Source organism: Talpa occidentalis, unplaced genomic scaffold (assembly GCF_014898055.3).
Source record: "Talpa occidentalis isolate TD23 unplaced genomic scaffold, MPIMG_talOcc4v2.1 talOcc4.3, whole genome shotgun sequence".
Taxonomy (NCBI): Eukaryota; Metazoa; Chordata; class Mammalia; order Eulipotyphla; family Talpidae; genus Talpa; species Talpa occidentalis.
Window position 1 is genome coordinate 107,360,376 of NW_023603184.1, and position 27,128 is coordinate 107,387,503.

The window sequence follows — 27,128 nt, forward strand, 5'->3', positions numbered from 1 at the left end:
AGAGATCATTGTATATTTGTTTCCTGATGGAATGATTGCTATAACAAGAAAACAAGTCAAAATGCAAAATAGTAGAAGGTGTTAAACACCAGCTTATAAAATAAATGTTTATGTTTACAAATGTAAGACTATCTCTGGAAGGTTATCTAAGAAACAGGTAACAGTGATTGCCTCTGAGAAAGAAAATAGAGTGTTTGGGGTGGGGCTGGGAAGGACATTTATTTAGTACATTTCCGAATTTTTAAGCATGTGAACATATTATTTATTCAAGCCAAGATAATTTTTCAATTTCTTGAGGATCACTTGTAGTGACTAAGAATGCTGAATAGCTGTAACAGTAGCTTTCCTTTGCAATTTGGGGGCCCTTTCTGTGTTGATAAAAGTACACGATAGTTGCAATTAAAAAAAAAAATCACTCTTGGCACTACCCTGAGTGGCTAAAGTTCAAAGAAGAGAAGCCGTTGTTTTTTGGGACAGAGTTGGCGCACCTTGGTACCCTGCAAGTGCCTTACCCTTGCCACTGTTCTCCTGGGAGGTATACACATGGGGCACTGATTAGGACCAGAGGGCAGATGAATAAAAGTTTTGGTAGAACAGACATTGAGGAAGGTGGGCAGAAACTTGAGGCTGGAGAGCACAGATATGGAGATGGTATTGATTGCTTCTCCAACTCCATCAGATGCAGCTTACTTTGGTAAAATAGAGAAAAATGTTATTTTAGAGGATACAGCCTTGAGATCCTCTACCACAATAAAATCTGGTATGGTGTCTAGGAATCTGCAGGTTTTAAAAGTGCCCTTGGTTTTGGGAATCTATTCTAGGAATCACCAATCTCGTCTGTCCTCCCAGTTTTAAAGATAAGGTTATCTCCTTCATCTCTTGAGATATGCATTCCCTGGAGTATTTTGATCCAAAACCTTTTATGGTAGTCTACTCTTAAACACAAGCTTTCGTAAAAATGATTTTTTTTTTCCGCCTTGCCTTTACTCTCTTAGAGCCTATCGAGAGGTACCGAATTTGAGGAATAGGATAGAAACCGAAAGCCAAAGTAGCAATGGAATGATTAGTGGTCAGAGCTTTAGGAAGAGTAATTGTGTGCTGATGTGAATTTAATAAACAGTATGATGAATAATTAAGAGTTATGCTGAAGCAAGGGGATAGACTTTGTGGCAATCATGCTGTAAACTATTTTTCCTAAAAAGAAATAAAAGTAGTTTAGTTTAATTATCATCATTAATACATAGCTATTCAAAGTTAGTAAAGATAGCCTTTCACTTGGTGTTGGGCATTTCAGTCAGAAATGACACTGACTTGGTGGGGTGGAAGAGGGTGAATTGTTAATCAGACTTTTAACCTCTAGGTGTGAAGTTAGAATTAAATATCTATCCTAAGAAATGAATCAAGTAAATAACATATATTCCTCCACTCTGTGGAAATTCTGATGTTTTAGTGGCTGTGTTCTTTTACAAACAAGTTTATTCAGAAACGAGGAGGAGTAGGTGCAGTCCGGTAGCAGCATGCTATGAGAAACTTGAGGTGTAAAGCTGGGGGAGAGAAGAGCAAGAGATGACAGGTGGGCGGCCAAAGGTCAGAGGAGCTTGGCATTACAGAAGAGGAGACCCTGTGATGATCCTCTGGTCTGGCCTTGTGGATGATGCTGTAGAAGTGTCTGGAAGAACCTTTCCATATTTTTCCAGGACTGGGGAGATTTCAGGATGTATTTGTTCTCTAACTACTGCATTTATTGTATCTATTTTTTTAAGAGACTCAGTAGCATGTAGTAAGAACTTGTGAACATGGAGTTGTGCTGGATTGCTTCTTCTTGCTACATATTCAATAACTTCTCTTTTTCTGATACATTGTCTGCAAAAATAGCCCCTATCTTGTAGAACTTTGTGTCAGAATACATAGTTTTTCAGACAACCACTGTCTATTAATAGTGTGGGGCCTGAAACAGGTATCATGGACCCCTGAGTTCTGTTCTCAGTGTTTCCACTGATTAAGCAGCAGACCCTAGATCAGACCTTGGGGAGTTTCCTCTAATAAAGGAGGGTAAAAAGGGGAGCCTTGGAATGATCATATATCATATATCACATGTGAAACATGTGACAATACTAAGGAAACTCTTTTGTAGATAGTACAATTATTAATCATTATATTAAATTCCCATTTACCTAGAATTCAAATAACCAGAAAACTGAAATAACTACATTTTTCTGTAGACTAGTCTGGTGATAACTGATTTAATGCTAACTCACCCTGTAACACTGTAAAATTCAGACAAGCCTTAGAAATCAAAGAGCAATTATAATTTTTTTTTAAAGATTTATTTATTTATATAAGGACTGGGTACAGTCAGAAGCGCAGGAGGGTGAGAGAATTCACCAGAGCCAGAGCGGGAAGCAGAATAGGCAGAAGGACCGAAGTACACTGCTGAGGGGAGCTGCGGGCAGCAGGAGAGGTCTGCGCGCCATGTAGGACCCTCGCCTGGCAGCCGGGGATCAAACCGGTGCTGCAGAGGCTGCAGGCAGCTTCGCAACCCAGCGCTCAACCGCTGTGCCACCAGGGAGGCCCAGCAGTTATAATTTTATGACATTGTGTAGTTTATTTTTTTAACGGTCAACAATATATGTCTTTGAAAATTAGTTTACATGTGAACATCCAATTAGAAAATTCCAATTTCTGACCAATTTCTGGTAAAGTGGGCATTAATCACCAAGGTCAGCCCATCTCTGTCTGTTCTGGATGTGCTGCCCTTCTCACTCCTTACCCAGTGCCTTTAAAAAAAAAAGAAAAAGATTTATTTTATTTATTCATACATGCAAGAACTGGGGTGTAGGCCAGAGGTACAGGGAGTGAGAGGATTCACCAGAGACAGAGTGGGGAGTAGAACAGGAGGATCTACTGAAATACACTGCTGAGGGGAGCAGCGGGTGAGACAGGAGAGGTCTGCTGTGCCATGCGGGTCAGCTTCCTCTTTGGGGATCAAACTCATGCCTCAGTGGCTGGCAACAGCTTGATAGTGCTGAGACTTTAACCCCTATTCCCCAGGGAGGCCTCCCAGAGCCTTTTTGTCTCCTCTCAGCCTCCATTGCTGGGTCTCAGTCTCTATTCCTTCCTTCCAGTCCCCTCTCACCTCCTTATTCCTGAAACCTGATGGCAGTGACCATCCCTCACAAATATGAGGCTTCTTGTTCCTCTATTCCAGGGGGATCTCCCCTTGGCTGCCTTGCATAGCCCAGCAGAAGCTCCTTAGTTACAGCCAGGTCTCTTCACTGTTTGTTTTTTTTTTAATTTAATATTTAGTTACTCATTGTGTTGGACATTTGATTGCCTCCTAAAAAGGAGCCACAGAGTGCATTTCCCCGTTCTAGTCACTCCTCATTTTTTTTGGCATCAACAGGGAAAGAAATGTTCCCCACAAGTGACAGCTCCATTAAACATGAACCTTGCCCTGGCGTTAATTTTCAACTTTTTTTTAAAAAAAGAGGAAATTACTTGAGAATGCTACGTAGAGACCCAAACAACAGTAAGCCCCCTAAAGTGATGATAGTGACTAAAAACCAAGAATGTCCAGTTATTCATACCTGTAATCAGATGGCCTGGCTGCACTAACTGCTCCTTTACCAGATAGCTTTTCCCTCAGATAGTTTTTCCCTTGACTCTTAACTGCCTTCGCCCACACCCCTTGAAGATCCTTTGCTTTCTCCTTCCCTTAGCTGTTAGGCTTCTGACACTGGCTTGCTGCCCTTGCCTAAAATGAGGCTCTCTCCTGACACATAGGACACATTGATTCAAAAAGAAATTTCACTTCAGCCACATCTCTGAAGTAGTGAGGAATACTTCTAGCTTCTATTTTGCTGAAGCTGTTTTTCTTTAGCTGCAGATAGTTAAGAGGGTATGAAGTCTGCTCAGTTCTAGATAACTCTGGCGTTAGACTTTGTCATTAGATTACAGGAGGGTTTATGTTTGCCCAGAGTATTGGAAATGAATTATCACTATGTATTTTATATAATTGTCATCCTTTAATATCGTTATCTTCTTAGGACCATTAATTTATTTGACAAACTATTTCTTGAGCACCTATTATGTGCCAGATTCTGTACTCTGTCATCAGAGAAGATTTCTGCTTTTATGGAATGGACATTCTAATGACAGGGGACTATCAATACAAGTACATTTGTGCTTTAAATACCATGAGGAGGAAGAACGAATAAGTTCTCTTGAAGACACAGAAATAAAAAGAACCAAAACAGAAAAGGAAAGAGAAGTACGAAGGAAAAAGAATGAAGAAAGACTTCGAGAACTATCTGACTCCATGAGGAAAGGAAATATAAGAGTTATAGGAATTCCAGAAGGAGAGGAGAGAGATGTAGGAACAGAGAAAATATTCCAGGAGATAATTGAAGAGAACTTCCCAAATGCGAAGAAGGAGCTGAACATTGATATACAAGAAGCAAGAAGAACACCAAACTTCCACGACGAAAGGAAAAACACAGCAAGACACATAATAGTAAAGCTCCCAAGAATCCAGGACAAGGAAAAAATAATGAAGCTGACAAGAGGGAAGACACAGATAACATTCAAAGGAAAACCAATCAGGCTGACATCAGACTTCTCTGAAGAAACACTACGGGCAAGGAGAGAGTGGAGGGACATAGTCAACAGACTCCAAGAAAACAGATGCCAACCAAGAATACTCTATCCCGCAAAGCTCTCTTTCCTCCATGAAGAAAGAATATGGACCTTCCCAGACAAAGAGAAACTCCGGAATTTCATTACGAATAAACCCCCACTCCAAAAAATACTACAAGAAATCCTAAAGCCAGAACCTCAGAGGGACGAATAACAACGAAAGAAGACCAAAAAAAAAAAAAAGTTATTAAAAGAATAAATAAAATCAAAGGAAAGACAAACATAATGGCAAATACAGATGCTAACATATCAATATTAACTCTAACTGTAAATGGACTAAACTCTTCAATAAAAAGACACAGAGTTGCAGCCTGGATTAAGAAACAAAACCCAACCTTTTGCTGTCTCCAGGAAACACATTTAGCTACAAAAGATAAAAATAGGCTCAAAGTCAAAGGATGGAAAACAATCCTACAAGCAAATGGGCCAAAAAAGAAAGCAGGAACAGCTATACTTATATCAGATAAAACAGACTTCAAACTCAAAAAAATAAAAAGAGACCCCAATGGTCACTACATTATGATTAAGGGGACAATACTTCAAGAAGAAATAACACTCATTAACATATACTCACCAAACGAAAGAGCACCAAAATATATCAGACAACTGTTGTCCTCTCTGAAAACAGACATCAGAGAAAACACATACGTAGTGGGAGACTTCAACACACCACTATCAACAATGGATAGATCAACAAGACAAAAAATAAGTAAAGAAACTAAAGCTCTAAATAAGGACCTAGAGCATTTGGGCTTAACAGACATCTATAGAACACTAAACCCAAAAAAAACGGAGTACACATTTTTCTCAAGCGCACACGGATCATTCTCCAGGATCGATCACATACTGGGGCACAAGACAAACATCAACAGATACACCAAGATTGAAATCATACCAACCATCTTTTCTGACCACGAAGGCATCAAACTAGAAATAAATAATAAAAAGAAGGCAAGGAACTATCCTACCTCATGGAGATTAAAAGCCACACTACTGGAAGACCACTGGACTAATGAGGAGATCAAAGAAGAAATTAAAAAATTCTTTGAATTGAATGACAAGGAGGACACCAATATCCTAAATGTATGGGATGCAGCAAAAGCAGTAATAAGAGGAAAATATATAGCAATAGAAGCTCACATCAAAAAACAAGAAAGAACTCAAAGAAACAACCTAATCTCGAAGCTCAAAGATCTAGAAAAAGAACAACAAAAAAACCCCAAATCCAGTAGAAGAAAAGAAATAATAAAAACCAAAGCAGAAATAAATGAAATTGAAACTAAAAAAACAATCCAAAAGATCAATGAAACCAAGAGCTGGTTCTTTGAAAAAATAAATAAAATAGACAAACCCCTAGCCAGGCTCACAAAGGAAAAAAGGGAGAAAGCACAAATACACAGGATCATAAATGAAAGAGGAGAAATCACAACGGACACAGCAGAAATCAAAAGAATAATCAGTAACTACTATGAACAGTTATATGGAAACAAGTTCAACAATCTAGAGGAGATGGACAAATTCCTACAACTCTACAATCACCCAAAGCTAGATAAAGAAGAAATAGAACACCTAAACAGACCAATTACAAGCAGCGAAATTGAAATGGTAATCAAAAACCTCCCCAAAAACAAAAGCCCAGGACCTGATGGATTTACAAATGAATTCTACCAAACATTCAGAGACGAATTAGTGCCTATCCTTCACAAACTCTTCCAAAAAATTGAGAAGGAAGGGACAATACCAAACACGTTCTATGAAGCCAATATTACACTAATACCAAAACCGAATAAGGACAGCACAAAAAAGGAAAACTATAGGCCAATCTCCCTAATGAACACTGATGCAAAAATCCTCAATAAAATTTTAGCTATCAGAATCCAACAATGTATCCATAAGATAATTCACCACGACCAAGTTGGATTCATTCCAGGGGCACAAGGATGGTTTAACATCCGAAAATCAATCAACGTTATCCAACACATCAACAAAAAGAAATATAAAAACCATATGATAATATCAATAGATGCTGAGAAAGCTTTCGACAAAGTGCAACACCCATTCATGATAAAAGCCCTTGAAATTCTTGGGATACAAGGAACATACCTCAACATCATAAAGGCCATCTATGACAAGCCAACAGCCAGTATCATTCTCAATGGTGAAAAGCTGAAAGCAATTCCATTAAGATCTGGAACAAGACAAGGATGTCCACTCTCACCACTGCTTTTCAATATAATACTGGAAGTCCTAGCCAGAGCAATAAGACAAGAGAAAGACATCCAAGGAATCCAAATAGGAAAAGAAGAAGTCAAACTATCACTATTTGCAGATGATATGATAATATACATAGAGAACCCCAAAATCTCCACAGAAAAACTAATTCAACTCATCAGTCAGTTCAGTAAGTGGCAGGATACAAAATCAACACGCAAAAGTCAGTAGCCTTCCTATACACAAACAATAAATCTGAAGAAGAAGAAATCAAAAAAACCACCCCTTTTATTATTGAAACAAAAAAAATCAAATATTTGGGAATAAATCTAACAAAAGAGGTAAAGGACCTATACAAAGAAAACTATAAAACACTGTTAAAAGAAATAGAAGAAGACACAAAGAAATGGAAAGACATCCCCTGCTCATGGATTGGAAGAATAAACATTATTAAAATGGCCATCCTACCAAAAGCAATATACAGATTCAATGCTATTCCAATCAAAATCTCAATGGCATTCTTCAAAGAAATAGAACAATTATTGATGAAATTCATATGGAATCACCAAAAACCCCGAATAGCCAAAGCTCTCCTGAAAAAAAAAGAAGGAAATGGAGGCATCAAACTCCCAGACTTCAAACTATACTACAAAGCCATAATCATCAAAACTGCATGGTATTGGAACAAGAACAGACACACAGACCAATGGAATCGAATAGAAAATCCAGAAATAAACCCACAGATTTATGGTCAACTAATCTTTGACAAAGGAGCAAAGACTATGCATTGGAGCAAAGAAAGTTTGTTCAATAAATGGTGCTGGGAAAACTGGGTCGCTACATGCAAAAGAATGAAGCTTGACCACTACCTCACACCATACACAAAAATCAACTCAAAATGGATTAAAGAACTAGACATAAGACCTGAAACCATAAAATACATAGAAGGAAATATAGGCGAAACACTACGGGATTTGCACATCAAAGACATCTTTACAGACACATCACCCAAAGCAGTGATAGTGAAGACAAAGATAAACAGCTGGGACTACATCAAATTAAAGAGCTTCTGCACAGCAAAAGAGACAATAACAAAAACAAAGAGAAACCCCACCAACTGGGAGAACATTTTTGCACCCAACACTAATGATAAAGGACTGATCACAAAAATCTACAAAGAGCTGATGAGACTCAGCAACAACAAAGAAAATAATCCAGTCAAAAAATGGGCAGAAGAGCTAAAAAGAAACTTCTCTGAAGAGGAAATGCAAATGGCCAACAGACATATGAAAAAATGTTCAACATCACTTGTAATCAGGGAAATGCAAATCAAAACTACCATGAGATACCATCTCACACCAGTGAGAATGGCACATATTAAAAAAACTAGCAACAACAAATGTTGGCGAGGGTGTGGAGAAAAAGGAACTCTTCTGCACTGTTGGTGGGAGTGCAAACTGGTCCAACCACTGTGGAGAGCTGTGTGGAGATTTCTGGACCTACTAAACATAGAGCTTCCATATGATCCAGCAATTCCACTCCTAGGTATTTACCCAAAGGACACAGAAACATCAATTCCAAAGAGCACCTGCACCCCTATGTTTATAGCAGCACTGTTTACAATAGCTAAGCTTTGGAAACAACCCAAATGCCCAAAAGTAGATGACTGGATCAAGAAGATGTGGTACATATATACCATGGAATATTACTCAGCATTCAAAAAAGATAAACACATGCAATTTGCAGCAACATGGATGGCGCTGGAAGGGATCATGCTCAGCGAAATAAGCCAAAAAGAAAAAGAAAAATACCGGATGGTCTCACTCATAGCAGGAATCTAGAAAACTTAAATAAGGGACCAGGAAAATGAATATAAGAAAGTGAAAATCAAAATCAACAAAAAACTATGAACCAGAGACACTTTTTGGGGGGTGGGGGGCGGGAGGGAAGGATTGGGGTCAGAATGGGGCATTTGCAGTTGTATGGGGGAATATAAAAATAAAATTTAAGATTAAAAAAAAAAAAGATGGCAAAAAAAAAATAAAATAAAATATATGTATCATACATTCTACATTTAAAAAAAATAAATAAATAAATAAATAAATACCATGAGGAACCAAAGACATTAAAAGTGACTGGCAGGCAGATAGAAGTTGGTGGTGGTGGTGGGTGTGTTAGTGTCCTGGGGCTACCATGATAAAGTACCATGAACTGAATGGCTTACAACAATAGAACTGTGTTCTTTTAACAGTGCGAGAGGGTATAAATCAAAATCAAGATGGATCTTTCTTTGCCTTTCCTTCTTCTGGAAGCCCCAGGAATTCTTTGACTTGTGATAGCATCATTCCTGCCTCCTTCCTATTGGCTTCTTTCCTGTGTCCATTCTAAAAGGATACCAGTCATAATGGATTATACTAACCCTACTTAAGTATGCCCTCTTTTTTTTTGCATAGAAGACCTGGGATGCAGGCCAGAGATGTGGGGGGTGAGAGGATTCACCAGAGACAGAATGGGGAGCAGAGAGGGCAGATTTACTGAAATACACTGCTAAGAGGAGCAGCAGGCAAGACAGGAGAGGTCTGCTGCACCATGTGGGTTAGCTCCCTGGCCAGGGATCAAACTCAGGCCATAATGGTGGAAGCACTGAGACTTAACCACTAGGCTACCAGTGAGACCCCAGTATACCCTCACCTTAACTAGTTGACTTATAACAACTACTTACCTTACAACTCAATTTTCAAATAAGGTGATATTCTGAGGTATTGGTTATTAGGATTTCAACATCTTTTTTTAGGGGATATAATTGAAATGATAACAGTGGACTTCTTTGGGTGAACTGGTCAGGCAAGACCTTGTGAGTGGAGATGTTTGAGCTGAGCCAGAGTGATGGAAAAATTCTGGGTGAAAAATCCTTTCCTGGCAGAAGAACAGCAGCACAAGGACCTGGAGAACAAGCCTGTTGGAGCCTGATATGTGTACAATGGGTTTTATACTCTTAAAAAGGTGGGGTGTGGGGGTAAGAAAGGATCTGGCTCAGGCAAGTTACTTTTATAGTTGAAGTCAGTACTATTTTACTTTTGAGCATTCTTGGATGTTTTTACTTTTGGTTAGACAAAGAACAAAACAAATTTTCTTTAAAAATGAACTCTTGTGAAATCAGGCCTACCATCAGTGGTTAATCACATTTTAAGAATTTTGTTGATTAAAAATTCACTTTGCATTATCATTGCAGAATTCTTCATCACTGTATTTGGATTTATTAGCCTAAAATCTTTAAGTATAGCACTGTCTGAGAATCAGACTTTGTAATAGTAGAGGTTGTTTTTCAATGGTAAAAAATCTATTCAAGCTAAATATATCCTTTAAAAACTTAACATCAAGGCCTCCCCTGGTGGCGCAGTGGTTGAGCGCTGGGCTGCAAAGCTGCCCTAAGCCTCTGCAGCGCCAAGTTCGATCCCCGGCTGCCGGTGAGGGTCCCACATGGCACGCAGATCTCTCCTGCTGTGCCCGCTGCTCCCCTCAGCAGTGTATTTCGTCAGTCTGCCTGTTCTGTTCCCCACTCTGTCTCTGGTGAATCCTCTCACCCTCCCACGTATCTGGTCTGTACCCCGGTTCTTAAATAAATAAATCTTTAAAAAAAATAAATAAAAACTTAACATCATATATTAAATTGTTGCTTTCAACAAGCTTCATAATATAATTGTGGTTGTTCTATTTGACAGTACTTAGTGTAAAATCTTTGACAGGGCTTAAATTACCTATTTATGAATATTCTTAGTTTTTTGAATTTGAAAATTGATGCAGAACACAGAAAAATCTATTTGGAAATATGAATTTCCCAGGGTAATTTTCAAGAAGATTCCATGTTAGAGTGGTAATACAATTGGAAGTAGGATAAAGTAACTTAACCGCTGTAATACTGAATACAGAGCTGACATAATGAACTTGCATTAGTACATCATGGATGTGTATTTTACACATAACTATGGATACATATATATTAAAGAAAGTATATTATGAATGACAAGTTTCTGTAAAAAGGTTTAAATCAGTTTAAAGATGTTTATGTAAAATAACATTCTTATAATTAATGGCTATTTAGGGAAGACTTAAACTTATAATTATAGACTAAGGTCAAAGTTGCCTTGTTTTGAACTCTATCTTTGCTTTGTTCAACTGTGTGGCCTAGAATAAATCATTTAACCCTTTGCCTTAGTTACCTCATTTGTAAAATGGGAAATAGAAAGGTGGTACCTAGCACATAGAGGATTGTTAAGGGAATAGAGTGAGTTAATGTCTGTACATTTTTTAGAACGGGCACATAGTACATGCTATGTAAGTGCTAGCTGTTATTGTTAATTGAAGATTAGATATTCATTAATCAGAACATATTATGTAAAATGTAAATACAGTTATAATATCTCTTATCTCAAGAGCTTTTATAAGAGTGATAAGGAAATTGTCAACAGTATTTGCTAGACTCTGTTTTAATGTTAATCTGTTAAGATTGTTTTATATTCTTACCCATTAGTTTCTTATAGTAATAACTATGTTCAAGAGATTTTGTTAGGTCTTAAGGGAGAAAGAAAGATGATTAAGCTGTCATCCTGCTCTTAAGAAGCTGCCTATCCAATAGGGGAGATAAGACATAATTTAATGTAATACTAAGTTTAATGAAGTAAGTGTCACACCAAGAATATGATTTGGTGCTGTGAGCACCTCTGGAGCCTGGGAAGGATCTGAGAAGGTTTTGTGGGTAAGAGGAGCTTGGATAATGATTTAGAAGCTGATGCCATTTTTAATGGAAAGGAAGTGGTGAAAGGGTTAAGTGTCAGCTCTGTAAAGCAATCTGAAGTTACTGCAGCACAAGTTCGATCCCCGGCCAGGGAGGTGACCCACATTGCACAGCAGACCTCTCCCGTCTCACTCACTGCTCTCCTCAGCAGTGTATTTCAGTTGATCCACCTTTTCTGCTCCCCACTGTGTCGCTAATAAGTCCTCTCACCACCCCCACCTTGGGCCTGCACCCTAGCTAGCTCTTATATACATAGATAAATAAATCTTTTAAAAAAAATCAAGGCAGCAAAGTAATATTTAGAAGAGTAGGTGCAGATGAGAATCGCCCCCAAGTAAGAGAGTGAAGAATTTCTAGGTAGAGATATGGACTATTACAAATATTAAAACAGAATCAAGAAGGAGGATTTTGAAGGAATACCATGAAAAGCATGCCGTCTTCATCCTCCTAGGGCTTTGGTTGGGGATCCATTGACTTTTCCTGACAAAATAATGAACAATAGAATTTCTGAGCTTTGACATCTAACTGAAAAAGCATTGTGTCATCTAAGATATAGTCAATATATATTGATTTGATTCAAGCAGAGTGAAATTTCTAAGTTAAAAAATTTCCTTAAAGAACACTTGTAAGTCTAGTCACCCCATTTGTTTTCTGTTTGCTGACCATCGTAAACATTTGAGAGAATTATCCCCTCTTTGAAAACCTTACAGCTGCTCTTGCAGAAGCTATTGTTACTACCATTTTACAGATGATGAAGCTGTGATCCAGAGAGGAGGTGACCAGCTCATAGACCATCTCTAGTAAATGATTACACGGGATCTGTGCTCACAGCACTAAATCACATTCTTGGTTTGGCACTTGCCCAGCCCATTGGGTCATTGAGTTTGGGTAAGTGTTTAGTCACCTCCAGCCGCTGTGGATGGAGAGTTGCTGAGACCCAGCTGTCACTGAGACCCAGCCACACTGGCCTCCTGGGCATTCTTTAAATAAACCTGAGTCATCCTACTTTAGGGCCGTGGCACTTGTTCTTTTATTTCTTTAGGATACTGTCTCCCTGCTTTGCCGGATGGACTCCCTCCTCTTCTTTCCTGGGTTAGCTCAAATGTCAGCCAGGCCTTCCCTGAAGTAGGTCCATCATCCCAGTGCCTCCCAGTCTGAGGGCAGTTCCTTCCTTATGTGTCTATCTGCTGTTGTTTGTCTCCCAGTTTCTGATGTCTAGCTTGGTTACTGCTCTATACCCAAGATCCTGTTTATCATAGGTGCTCTGGAAATATTTGTGGAGTGAATGAATGCCTAATAATTCAAACATGCTGAATTTTAAGTCACCGGTGTCATACAGAGTAGCTTCACTTCCCTAAAAATTCTCTGTGCTTTGTCTGTTTATCTCTCACTTCTCTAGCCCCTGAAGTCACTGGTCTTTTTACTATTCCTCTAGCTAAACTTAATTTTTAATAGATATCGAATATTCTATTTTATCACAAGGCATATTTTTACTTAGCTCTAATAGTTAAGTCTACATGGTGGTTTGAGACTTTATAAATAACCTGATGGAAGGCCTTGTTTATAGATTTTTGTGTACAAGTCTGTTTATTCTCTAGATGACCGGATTAAAGCCTTTGTCATGTAACCCTTAACTCTCACTGAGAATGTGTGAGAGGAATTAATAAAAGGACTTGTGCTATGAATTGTGAAAATGTAGGCATATAGTAATAGCTGATGTGTGTGGAGCTTACAGTATGTCAGGAATTACTGTTGTTTTGTTTTTTTTTTTTTTTGAGAGCTAATATTGGTTTATGCTATTATGATTTAGGGGTTTTGATTTACCCCTCTTCAGAGATATGTTATCAAACCACATCTACCCACCAGTAATCCTCTTCCATAGTCCTGTGGGCCTCTCCCCTCTTTGCTCCTTACACCCAACTCCCTCTCTGGTAGCCTCCATTCTGCAATCTATTTCAAGGCTTTGTTTGGGTTTGGTTTTTGCCTGTGTCTTTGCTTTGCTTCTCTAGAGTCCATATATGAGTGAAGTTGTCTGGTATTTGTCTTTCTCCTTCTGACTTAATCTACTCCAGTTTCAAGTCAGGGATTGTTTTAAGCACTTTACTTGCATTACCTCATTTAACCCTCACACTAAGGCTATTGATTAATACTACGGTTAGCAACATTTTAAAGATGAGAAAACTCAGGCACATAGAAGTTAACTAATTTGCCCCAGTGGTTTCCTAGCTGCAGTCTGGAAATAATGTCAGGACCTGCCTGTCAGGTTGTTGTGCCTAGTGAGTGCCCTGTGTTCAGCTGGCCCATAGGAAACTCACCAAACGTCGCCAGTAATGTTGAGAATTGCTGCTGTTATAGAAGAGGGCAGCAAAGACTTGCCAGCTGAACTCACCAAGGAGAATTTAGCTGACTCTTAGTTTCTCAGTTAATAGATAATTATTAAAATAGAAAATTTCCTTCTAACTACGTTTTGTCTTATTGACAGCATTTAATACCTCATTGGTGTTTAGTGACTATTTCTTAATAATTTATGGGCTTTTATTTTCTGAGAGGAAATTGGATGTCGCCTATAACCACTGGACACTTTATTGTAAATTTTCTTTGTAAATTTTTTTTTAAGGATTTATTTATTTATTTATACAAGCACCGGGTACAGTCGGAAGCACAGGAGGGTGAGAGAATTCACCAGAGCCAGAGGGGAGAGCAGAGCAGGCAGACTGACGAAGTACACTGCTGAGGGGAGCAGTGGGCGGCAGTAGAGGTCTGCGCGCCATGTGGGACCCTCGCCCAGTGGCCGGGGATCGAACCGGCGCTACAGAGGCTGTGGACAGCTTCGCAACCCAGTGCTTAACTGCTGCGCCACTGGGGAGGCCCACCACAGGACACTTTAGATTCTTCACTTGATCTTAGCCAAAAGGCCGAGAAGCGATGGACACTTTAGATTCTTAACTCCGGCCTTGCTGTCTTCAGGGTTTAAGTATTATCTGGCAGGTGGAAAAATATGACTGAAGCCATAAATCCTAATTACTAATTGAAAGAAATACAAACATAAAACTTAGTTTTCTGAAAAATCAGATGAGAGCTTCCATGGGTCAGTATGTAAAGGGCCCATTTTAAATTTGGCTTTACTATGGAAATTCTGCTTTAAACAAAGAAAAGTAGACTTTTTTTCCCCTCCTCTCTGCTATTCTTCCTCAGACCTGAACATTCTCTCTTCAGGATGTTTATGTACTTATTGCTGAGTGTGCTTATGGGTCTTTTTAGAAGAAGGCAGACTGATTTTCCTGCCTCAATTTGGGGCTGTATCCTGTGGTTCCCGGGTTTGCTGAGATTTTGGTTTTCAGCCTTTTGCTACCATCAAGTAACTGCTCAGCAGTCAGGAGGTACCTCAATGTACTAATAATCATTACAGGCTATTGTTTTTTAAAAAAATTTCACTCATTAAATACCCAAAACTATTTAAGGGATTTTCATTGAGACAGAGACCTCTGTCTTTTCATCTCTTTAACTCTCACATCACACATAGTGGACATTCAGTGAGTGTTGACTATGTAATTTTTGTTAATTGATTCATATATAATTACACTGTACATTGTTATTAGAAATGCTAATTGTAGGTTTAGTTTGTGTCTACATGATAATCTTCGGGAGCACTGAAGAAAAATTTGTAGTTTTTCCTCTGAGCTTTAGAGGAAAACACATGTTTGGATATAGCAGTGTCGGACCCTGGTCCCAATGTCCATGATAGGGTGGCTAATAGACAATTATTTCTATTTCTCTATAAGAGATATTTTTAAGAATAATTTGAGAAGAATGCCTAATTATTCTTTGTAAGCAGGCCATATAAAGTGAAATGACATGGTCTAGGGATTATAATTTTTGCAGTCAGCAATAAAGTGAGCAGAAGTTAAAATGCATTTCTTTAAGGTGCTGGAGCTTTTCAGTTACTTTTTTGCAGTTTGTGACAAACCGTTTGGCATCTCTCAGCAAAGCATTGACTTCTGAATTAAATACAGGCAGGGTTCTGTTTCTTTAGATGTTTAAAACTACACGCAAATGACTTTTTTCCTTTATCTTCTGCTGCCACAAATATGATGACTATACTTAAAACAGTAATCTCTTTTTGAGGATGGTAGTAAAACATTGTTCCTGACAAATGAGTTCGTATATTTGCCCCCAAGTTTTACTTCCATATGTAATTTGGTGATTATATTGCATTTTAAAAATGCTTTGTGCCAGAATGTGTTATTGGTTGTTGTGGGAAGAATGTTTTGCCCTGATAATTTACTTATTTTCCATAATTCCTTTGAATTTTCTTTTTTAAATGGATGGATTTTCTTTAAGAATTACAGAAAGCCTGTAGAGAAATATTCCTAAAATGTATGCTTTACAAATTTATTTGAATATTTTACTGGGAATTCAGGTTAAATTCATCTTTTTGGTTTGAAAATAGTTAAGAATCATGGTTAATAAAGAGAATATAGGCAGGCAATGTTGGAAATTGGCAGTTGGTAGGAAGCTGGTTTTCTTGAAATAAGAATGACAACCTGGAGCCTCCCTGGTGGCCTAGGGCTTAAGTCTCAGCGCAATCCCCAGCCAGGGAGCTAACCTACAAATGGCACAGCAGACCTCTCCTGTCTCACCCCTGCTCCCCTCAGCAGCGTATTACAGTGAAGCTGCCTGTTCTGCGCCCCACTGTCTCTGGTGAATCCTCTCACCCCCACACCTCTGGCCTATACCCCAGTTCTTCTATGCAAAAAATAAATTTAAAAAAAAAAAAAAGACAACCCGAAAGGGAAAGAATGGTCATCCTTCAAAATAATGGTTTGGCATTATTTTAAGAATATCTGTGACAAACAGATGCTAAAAGTATCTTATACATGTCCCTTTTATAAGGGTACTAATCTCATTCATGAAGGCTTCATCCTTATGATCCAGTTATTTCCCAAGTATCCCACCACCATAAACCAGAGCCAGGATTTCAATATAGGAATTTGGGGATGCTGGGGGAAACAAACATTCAGTTTACTGGATTGCTCCTTAGTAAGAGAATGGACCATTTAGAAAAAGCAATTTGGGGGGAATGGCAGAGTTTGGGTTACAGTAGTTAATCAGCCATTCTAATGTGATATTGTGGTACACGCTTATTATGTGGGGTCCTTGGTATACTTTCAGTTCTCTGCTCCAGACTTTTGTGTCCGTATCATATGCTTCACTAAATAAGTTGTTTTGTAATATTTCTGCATAGTTATCTTTTAAAGAGATTTAAGTAATAATTTAAAAAATATTATGTGCCTAGCCATGCATTTATCATTTATAGTAATCCTCATACCTTTTCGTAGGTCCGTATTTCTATTTGGAATCATTTTCCTTCTGCATAAAGGACTTCATTTAATTTTTCTTAGTCTGATGGTGATGAACTCTTTCCTTTTTTGTGGGTCTGAAATTCTTTCCTTGCCTTCAATTTTGAAAGCTGTTTTAACTGAGTATGGAATCCAGGCAGATAGTATTATTTTCTTTCAGCATTTTAAGTTGTTGCTTCCTGTTTGCATTGTTTCTAAAGAGAAATTGCTTCTCTGTACATATTGTGTCTCTTCCCCTCTGATGACTTTAAAGGTGCTCGTTGTTAACTGCTTTTGTATAATTTGATTTTGATGTAACCTGATGTGATTCTTTTCATCTCTCTTGTGCTTGGGTTCATTGAGCTTCTTGGATCTGTGAAGTTTTAGTTTTTAAGAAGTTTGTGATTTTTTTCTGCCATTACTTATTCAAAATTGTTTTCTTCCCTGTTTAATTTCCCTTCTGTTTGAGGACTCTTTTCCTGTATTCTAGGCTCTTGAAGTTGTCAAACAGCTCACTGATTCTCTGTTCAGTTGTTAAATTTCTCTTTCCTCTTCTCACACTTTCATTGTGGAAAGTTACTTTTTAATTAGTAGTCTTTTCTTTCGTCTAAAATACTGATTCTATCCAATATTTTTCATCTCAGGCCTTGTAATATTTATCTCCAGAAGTGATGTTTAAATCATTTGAAATATCTCCATCTTTATTTAACTTTTGAACATACACAATACAATCAAAACTCTTCTAGTGTCCTTGCCTGCTAATTCTAAGTTAGGTTAGCTGTGGTTCAGAATTGATAGATTTATCCTCTCATTATGACTCATTTCCCTGCTTCTTTGTGTACATTGTAATTTTTTTAATTGAATTTCAAATACTATGAATTTTGCCTTATTGGATACTGGATATTTTAGAATTCCTATTTATAAATAGCCTTTGGCTCTTTTTCTGTGATGCAGTTAATATACTTGGAAATTGATTGTTTCAGGTCTTACTTCAGTGTTTATTAGGTGGAACTAGAACTGTTCTTAATTGCAGTGTCTGTGAGTATGACTCAACTGAATTCTTGAGTGGAATTTTCTCCAGATCTCCAGATTTCTCTCTCTGTGGAGATTTCTCTTTCTTCAAACTTTAGCCACCTTGACTCTCAACTCAGTACATCTGCTGGTCCTTGTCTGAGTTTCCTTCCCCGTGCCACTACTAGGAACCCTTTCAAGGTAGTGAACTTAGAGCTCACCTCAGTTTCCTATCTTTCAGAGATTAGTGTTATTGTTGCCCAATAGTGCCTTGAAAACCATTTCTCTGTATGTTTTGTACAAAGGTACAAAGGTTAATTCATTCCTTGTTACTATATCTGGACCAGAAATGGAAGTTCCCCAAGGATCTATTAAAAGTGAGGGGGCAGACAGAGAAGTGAAATAGAGACATTGAGGGGTTGTAATAAAATTTGCATAGCCCTTGCAGTGAATGGGTAAACCTATCTGTGGGGATAAGAGCTTCCTCCAGCAATGTTCAGAAGCAACTGAGTGAGTTGGCTAGTGGCTTTATTGATTCATTGATTGATTGCTTTTTAAAAACTATTATTTATTTGTTGGCTTCTTTAGTGCCTACTGTGTGTCAGGGTCTTGACTTACATTATTTCACCATACCCACAATAGGCCCCAAAGGTATTGTTATTTGATAATCCTTTCCCACATCCTACCCTCAACCTCAACCATTCTCAGTTTCACCAATGAGAAAATAGAATGGTCATTGACCACCAAGGCCCTGCATTTTTGAATTATATAATCACATTTCATGTACAGTTTCCTACATCTCAAAATGAATTGATCTGTACTACTTTTTTTTTTCTTGTGTTAAGTGATTGGTGAATAAGGACTGCTAAAATAGGAGAGACTGAGAAGACAACTCATCATTAACTAGTAAGGAAAGGAAATCAAATTTGAAGATGGGTGAGAAGAAAAAAGCTTCCAAGGCATTAAGTTCTCTTTGGTGTTGACAATGACTGCAATGACTTAAAATCACAAGGGAGCTTCTAGTTAACCCCAGATGATGATAATCAAAATTCGTACAGGAGAAAGCAGCCTTCTAATGTTTTGGCCTTCTAATAAATCCTAGCTCTCTAATACAATTCTAGGTAGATTGTAGATCTGAGAAAAGTAAAACATCAAAGCTTCTAGAAAAAAGAAAGCAAAAATTTCTTAAACAAGATGCAAATAGTGTCTTCATAAAGGAAAACACTGATAAATTCAACTTTATTCAAGTTATTTCATCAAAAATACTGGGAGAGAACAAAAAAGCAAGCAACCAAGTAGGCGAAGGTATTTCCAGTACAGATATCCAAATCATTTTTAGGTTACTTCCTTGGACAAATGAGAAGTTACATATAGTCACTTAGTGAAACACTAATATGTTTTTTCTTTCTATCAGAAATTCATTAACAAACATGATAGCTTTGTATATTTCCAGAATTGTTTGTCTAATCCTCTTAAGGGCATTATACCACTAAGCAGTGCAGCTAAGTGTTTGATCAGTTTTAATTAGAGTGATAATTTGTCACACTTTAGAAGCATTTGGCTCTTGGCTAGGGAAGTATCAAGGGCTGGGCTAAGAAGTTGTATTAATTTTACCATGATTTAAAGTTACTTTTCACACTGTTAAAACTAGTCACAGTTGAGTCAGTATGTTACCTTCAACTGTTCAGTCGTGTTCAGTATGTTGGTTAGTTAGATGATGCATCTAATTTTCTACAACAATCCTTTTATTAATATACTTGAAAGCCAAATGATTAGGAATTTTATTGGCTATTTCAAGAAAGTCAGCATCTAATTTTTGTCTTGTATGAGGATTAAGGTGTTTTCTAGTAGGTAGAATTAAATAAAAGAAGATCCCTCTTGGGTTCTTGTCTGGGTGAAAAGCTACTGCATATTACATCGACAACAAGGAAATAGAGAGGTCACAGATTACATCCTCTGACAAAATAAGACAGCACAGAGCCTGATTCCTCAAGCTACATGTGAAAACCACTGTCTCTACTTGATAATTTTTCTCTTTGTGCTGTATGTAGACCAATGGGACAGTCCATGAGACCATGCTAGTGTAATTTGTTATTTTTTTCATGTATAATTTTTAATGTAAGTTGATCTTGGGTTTACCTAAAGAATTCAAGAGCTGTTACATAATTTTTTAGATTCCTATAAACTTAAGTTCCATCTGAACTTGGTATTTTAATGTGTTAGAAGTAGCTAATGTGTTCAATTCAATGCTTGGTGGAGTGTCAAAAAAATAGAATGACAGCATAAGCAGTGTATTGGGGTGTTGGTGGTACTGGACCAAAAATGCTCTGGTAAACCATGACATATGCAAACTGCTACCAGTTACCATGAAGGAGTGGCTGCATATCGTAGCAGAGCTAGCTTTCAAATAAGTTTGAAGGGAATGTTTCCTTATCACTCCCAGAGCCCTAATTTCCCATGAAACAGAATAAAATATCTACACAAATTCTAACACTAACCAAAGTCCCCTATGTTCCCCAAATGTAAAATATCTAACCCCAAGCATGTAAAAGGGTATAATTTATATTTATATTTATAGGTTTGATTTTTTCATATAACAATGAGAAGGGCTTATAAATTCCCTGTAAACCTTTAATATTTAAAGATAAATACGTAAAAATCGAGGAAGTTATTTCAGACAACCCTCATATAACCATGAGCAAAGATGCTGGCATTTCCCCTGGCTACACCTTCTTACAAGTGATACTGTTTTCCTCCTTTGGTTTTCAAGGTGAGGAGAGCTTTAAAAAATTTGATTTTTGTTAAACCACTTACAAAAAGACTTTTAATTCACTTGCCAAAGGCTTTATTAATTACCTTACCAACTTATGGGGTTACCTTTTTTTTTTTTTTAAGTGAAAAAGTGGTGCAGCTGCTAGGTCCCTGCTTATAAAAATGGCCCTGTGTGTACACTGCTGTGTGTGGTGTTGGGGGTGGTATATTAATTTCTTAGGGCTGATTTAACAAATTACCACAAACTTAGTGGTTTATAGCAACACAAATTTAGCCTTTTGTAGTTCTGTCGGTCAGGAAGACCAAAATTAATTTCACCAGGTAGAAATGGTTTTGGCAGGGTCCAGACACCCTACAGGAGAAGCCTTTCCTTGCGTCTCCCCCCAGGTGACTGCTGGTAGGCATTCTTTGACTTGTGGCTACATCACTTTTAGTCTCTGCCTCATCTTATTGCCCTTTCCTCTGTATTTGTTTTCTCCTTTCCTGCCTGTGTCAAAACTCCCTCTGCCTCTCTCTTAGAAGGGTTATGTAATTTCCATTAACACCCCTACCCCCAAAAAACCAGGACAAGACCCTCCTTTTATATCCTTAACTTAGACATATATTTTTCTGCCATATACGTAACATTCATAAATTGTGGGGATTAGGAAGTAAACGTGTCTTTGGGGGAACATTTTTCATCCCATCAGTTAGCTTTCCAGCTGTGAGTACACCTGCCAACAGGAGCTGCCTGCAGAGGTAAATTAGTGAACATCTGGGTCACAGAAGATACCTGTAAGAACCTCAGATGTGCTGGGCTGGAGTCAGAGCTCCTGGGTGTCTTTGGGGGTGGGGGAGAGGTGAAAAGTGGAGTGAATATTTTTTTTAAAAATGTATTTATTTATGCATACAAGAACTGGGGAACAGGCCAGAGGTGCGGGGGTGAGAGGATTCGCCAGAGGCAGAGTGAGGAGCAGAACAGGTAGGTTGATGAGAACTGCTGAGGGGAGCAGCGGGCGCGTCAGGAGAGGTCTGCTGTGCCATTTGGATCACCTCCCTGGCAGGGAAGCGTAGTGGCTGAGGATAGCTTCACAGTACTATGTCTTAACCCCTTGTGGCACCAGGGAGGCCCCTGGAGTGAATATTTTGAAAGGATCTTGAGAGCAGATCACAAATGTTCAGAGACCTTTTATAGATAAATAGAAACTGGTTTGAGAATGTATGATTTAAAAGATAATGACTCCTAACTCCTATTGAGAATATTTTTCCCTTCTTGACTATTGGATGATAAACAAATATTAACGAAATTATGGAGATTGAACTTAAAGGACTTGTATGCCAGTGTGATGACTAGCAAGATTTATTAGAAATGAAGTGCTGTCCTACAGAATACTTCACTATTATTCCTCAGAGTGGGGAGCAGAACAGGCAGATCTACTGAAATATACTGCTGAGCAGTGGGCGAGCCAGGAGAGGTCTGCTGCACCATGTGGGTCACCTCCCTGGCCGGGGATTGAACTCATGCTACAGTGGCTGCGGAGAGCTTCATAGTGCTGCATCTTAACCCCTTGCACCACCAGGGATGCCCCCTACTACACAACTTAAAATACTTTTCAAGACTTAATCTTTTTCTTCTTTTGTCCTTGCATATTGTTAGTGCATGTATACAGAATTAGTAAAAACAAAAACTGTAAGCAACTTTAAAAATAAAGACATCAACAAAAACTTTCAATTTACTTTTCTGTGCAATTAGGCCAGACTAGTATTTACCTCGATGATTCAACCTAATAATATCATTTGATGGTGATCTTTTGAATATTACAGTTTGATGTATATCAATTTTGGAAGACTAATATAGACACAGTATATCTCATGCACAATGGATGTATGAATGCTTGCTCTGTCTCTCCTCAAAGGAAGACAAGGACTAGAGTCCTGGTGGTCATTTCAAGCCAAGCTACAAAATACAAAGGGACACAACTACATGGACAGCCCAAGGTACAGAGTCAGGGAGCTCCTGAACCACCTAGCAGTGCTGGCCACAGATGGGGAGTAGCTGCATGACTTTTGATATGGATTGAGAGACTTTGGATAACAGGATGTCCTGAGGGCTCAAGAACCTCCAGTCTTCAATTAATATCTGACTAGCTTAGGACCCACCTTTCAGATTGCCCCAGGCCCCGGAACCAGCTTTCCCTTGAGGGCTCCTGCCTTCAGAGCATTACTGCATCCTCATCTTTGGATTTGAATCTGTCAGGTGGGAGCTGCTGGCTCCAATTCCCAGCTGGTGCCCCACCATTATCCCTCTGCCCCAATATCAGATGAGTCTGTTTCCTACTTCTGGGAGGACTGGTGCCTCTGCCTGAGCTAGGACAGCTGCGAGGAAGCATGCAGCCTTAGAACGCTAAGCTGTGCTCAATGTATTCTCTTCATAAAAGCATTGTTGTAAATAATTATTAGAAACTAGTTGATTCTCATACAATTCAACATGTCACATGGGTCCCCCATTTATAACATGCTTTTTAAAGAAAAATATGTTTCAAGTTCCAGGTAATAGACTTGAAAAAACAACTTTTGGCACAGGTCCCATTGACAAGTTGGGGGCTGCCTCGTAACAGCATGCAAGGGAGAAAAAATGTCATCATCAAATATTCATTAAGCTCCCACTTATGCATCCTGCTGTTGCGACTGCTGGATCTGTGGGGTCTCCGCTGGGTCTGTTTTTATGAGCTATAATAAGACCGCCTTACAAATTGCCCTCTGAACCTCAGCTCATAGCAGAGCTTCCCTGCCATATCTTGTTTCTTACTAATGGGGAGGATTAAGGCAAGACGCGATCCTAGTCCAAGAAAGTGTAATTTTAATTTAAACACATCCTTTCTTGGAGCCCAGATTCTTTTAGTCACTGAGCCTGCACTAATTTGTGTGATTCTTTTGGGGACTGGGGTACTCTTCTTAGAGCTTTTCTAAATTAGAACTTCCTATCGGTTCAGTGTTTTCTTTCAAGTGAAACACTCTTAGAATAATGTGACACACGGTGATTTTCAAAAGATTAAAGCAATGTGTTCTAATGTGAGCCTTACAACTAATTGCCTGAACTAATTATACATAAAGGGCCGAGCCATTAGTGTTAATAAGAAGTGACTTTGGAGAGTACAGTTTGACCCAAAGACTGAATAAGGGTAGCAAACAGTAATCAGTGAGATGTTGCCCTTTGTAGAAAACACCTTACTTGGAAATTTTTCATGTATTTTCAAATTGAGTCTTCCCTAAGTCATTACCCTTACACTTACTCGTTATTCCTTTTTTAGTGAACACACACCATTTGAACATAGGGGCTGAATAAAATAGCCCATGGGGAAGTTTTTTGTATAAATGTATATTTACTGGAGCAACTTGGATCCTCTTGATTGCTCTCCAGGCTCATTTTCCACCCACTGAAATGCCAGGGCTCCTAGGCTTCTATCCTAGGTCTTCTCACTTTCTCCTACTTCCCTGTTTGACCTGTGAAGTTCTGGCACTATGCTGTTAAATCCCAAACTTATTTATCAGAACCAGGTATCTTCTGAATTCCAGCTGCACATTTCCATGTCGATACCTTACAGGAATTGCAAAGTCACGCATGCCCCAAGCGGAACTGTGATCTTCTCTCCTGAATCTGTCCTCTTCCACCAACCCTGGCTCTTTAACTTGGGAAAAGCTCCAGTGCAACTCCATGCTGTATTGATTCTCTTCCAGCCATTTCTCTCCATCTCCTTTTCTATGCCCTCACTGTCTCCTCCCCAGACTGTAGCAAAAGCTTTGACTGGTCTTCCCAAATCCAGTGGGACTTCTTCCAAATTTCACACAGCTGCTAGAAGAGTATTAAAGCACCAATCTGATCATGTCACTATTTGCTTAAAAGTGTACAATGGTCACCCATTACTGAATAGCTATATCAATTATTGGTATGGCCGTTTGATCTTGTATGCGCTTTGTTCCTAGTTTATAACACTTCAGTCTCACTCATCATTTTTGGTTCCTTGAATTCTTCTAGATCCCTCCTGTATAAGGCATTTGTACAGATGGTTCCCTGGGCCTGAGATACTCTTCTTCTTATGCTCTTCCTGGCTACTGCCTACTTAGCCTTTTAGTCATAGCTTTAGTATCATTCCCGGGGATGTTTACAAAGCCCTCCCCAGTTGGTTAGATTCCCCTACTAAATATGCCAACAGCATCCTGTATTTCCTAGCACTCATCATAATTGCAATTAAATGAGTATTGGTATAATTATTGTTTTGATGCCTGATTCTCTTACTATCCAGTAAACTCCCTGAGAGCAGGGACCATGGCTGTCTGGCTCCTCATTCTCTCCTCAGTGCTTTTCATAACAAATATTTGCCAAATGAATGTATAATGAATGCCTTTGGACAGAAGCGATGGCATATGTTATGTGTATTTGTACTTATGTTTGAATATGGGGTATCTGATGTTCTAGGACTTGAACACTTCCCACTCCATAATGAAGCAATACTGTGAAGGCTGTATTTAGTTCTTGTTAACTGTTCAGCTGTTGCATCCTCTTTCTCCTTTTATTCTGGACTGTCAGTCAGGGTTGTACCAAAGGAATAGAACCCATAGGAGATAAAAAGATTTATTACAGAAATAAGCTTATATTAATGATGGAATCACCCTATAAATAGGAAAGAGATAGAGCAGGTAAGAAAATGCAGGTTAGAAATTTGGGGAAAGAACAAAGCTGCTGTTTATAGGCAGAATTTCTTCAAGGAAATCCTAAGCTCTGTTCTTCAGGCCTTTGTACCTATTGAATCAGCCCTGCTCACATGATCTGGGATATTTTCCGATTACTTAAACTCAACTGATTATGGACTTCAATTGCCTCTAAAGCACCTTCATGGCAGTTCCTATGTTAGTGTTTGGTTGAATAACTGGAGACTGTAGTCTGTAGCCAAGTTGACATATGATGTTGACCTTCAAATAAATCTTTCATGCAAAACACCTTTTTAAAAGTGAAAAAATAGATACTTTGAAAATAGACACCTTTGAAAAAATAGATACTTCTGGGATAGAGAATGGTAATTAAATACTTTATTCCAAGGACTTCTTATTAGCAATAGAAATAATATCTTCTTTATAGACACTTATGTATTCTGTTGACTTATGCCAAATAACCTCATTACTCTCTATCTGAAATAGATGTGTTACTATTTCAAATGTGAAATCAGTAATAAAATTCTAGGAGAACAGGCTCTTGGATGTGTGGTGCTTCTAATGAGTGGACAGCCTTGTCTCCCACTATTGTGTCACTGGCAAACATTTACAATGCAGAGCTGGGCAATGGAGAGACAAAATAACCTGTATTTTGAGGCCTTGTAGTATATTTAAGCGGACAAATAAGTGAACATTGCAGGCCTAGAGTTCAGTGGGGTTGCGGTAAGAATGTGGGAGAGATATGGATTGATAGTGTCAGGTGCCTTGATCCCCAAGCCTGGGGATGAGCTTTGTTCTGCAGGGAGAGACGAGTTCCCTTTTGTTGGTGAGTGCCATGTTCGTATTGTTTGGGAAGAGGAAATGTGTGGAGGGTGAAGTGAGGGAAAGCGAGCTGCTAATGATAGGAGTCTTACCTAGAGGCTAGATTCTAGCACTGGCAGAGTTTATCAGTTCAGTAAGGGAGAGAGAAGTTTGGAAGATGACTTTGAGGTGGGTGAGAGGAGGTTTGATAAGGGACAGGTTCCTGGCATAGTCTCATTGTATTTCTCTGAAGTATACTCACTGGAAGGAAACAGGGACTTGATGGTGAAGGTTGACGGACACAGACGTGTCCACGTAATGAAGGTTAGCATCACCAGCGGTGGGACATCCTGCCATCTGTGCCTCTGACATGATGCACTAAGAGTACAGCATCACTTGGGTGGTCCCTTTTGCCAGGTTAAATGTGGCTTGAGTCTGGTCAGATGGAAACAACAGATGGACTCAAATTCAGGGTGACCCAGGTCACACAGGAGAAAAAAGAATGTTTTGACTCGGGCCTCCCCTGGTGGTGCAGGCAGTTGAGCGCAATGCTGTGAAGCTGTCCTCAGCCTCTGCAGCGCTGGTTCGATTCCGGCTGGCCAGCGAGGGTCCCACAGAGCAGGGCAGACCTCTCCTGTCTTGCCTGCTGCTCCCCTCAGCAGTGTATTTTGTCAGTCTGCCTGTTCCCCGCTCTGTCTCTGCTGAATCCTCTCACCCTCCCTCGAATCTGGCCAGTACCCTGGTTCTTAAATAAATAAATAAATAAATCTTTTTAAAAAAAAAATTGTTTTGACTCTTTGAAACTGTCAAGGGTG

General features: G+C 38.8%; 1 protein-coding gene across 10 annotated transcripts in view; it reads left to right on the forward strand.

The window, feature by feature from the left end:
* The window catches only part of OSBPL6 (oxysterol binding protein like 6), a 192,927-nt gene that overhangs the window by 9,397 nt on the left and 156,402 nt on the right, over positions 1-27,128 (forward strand). The window lies entirely within an intron of this gene.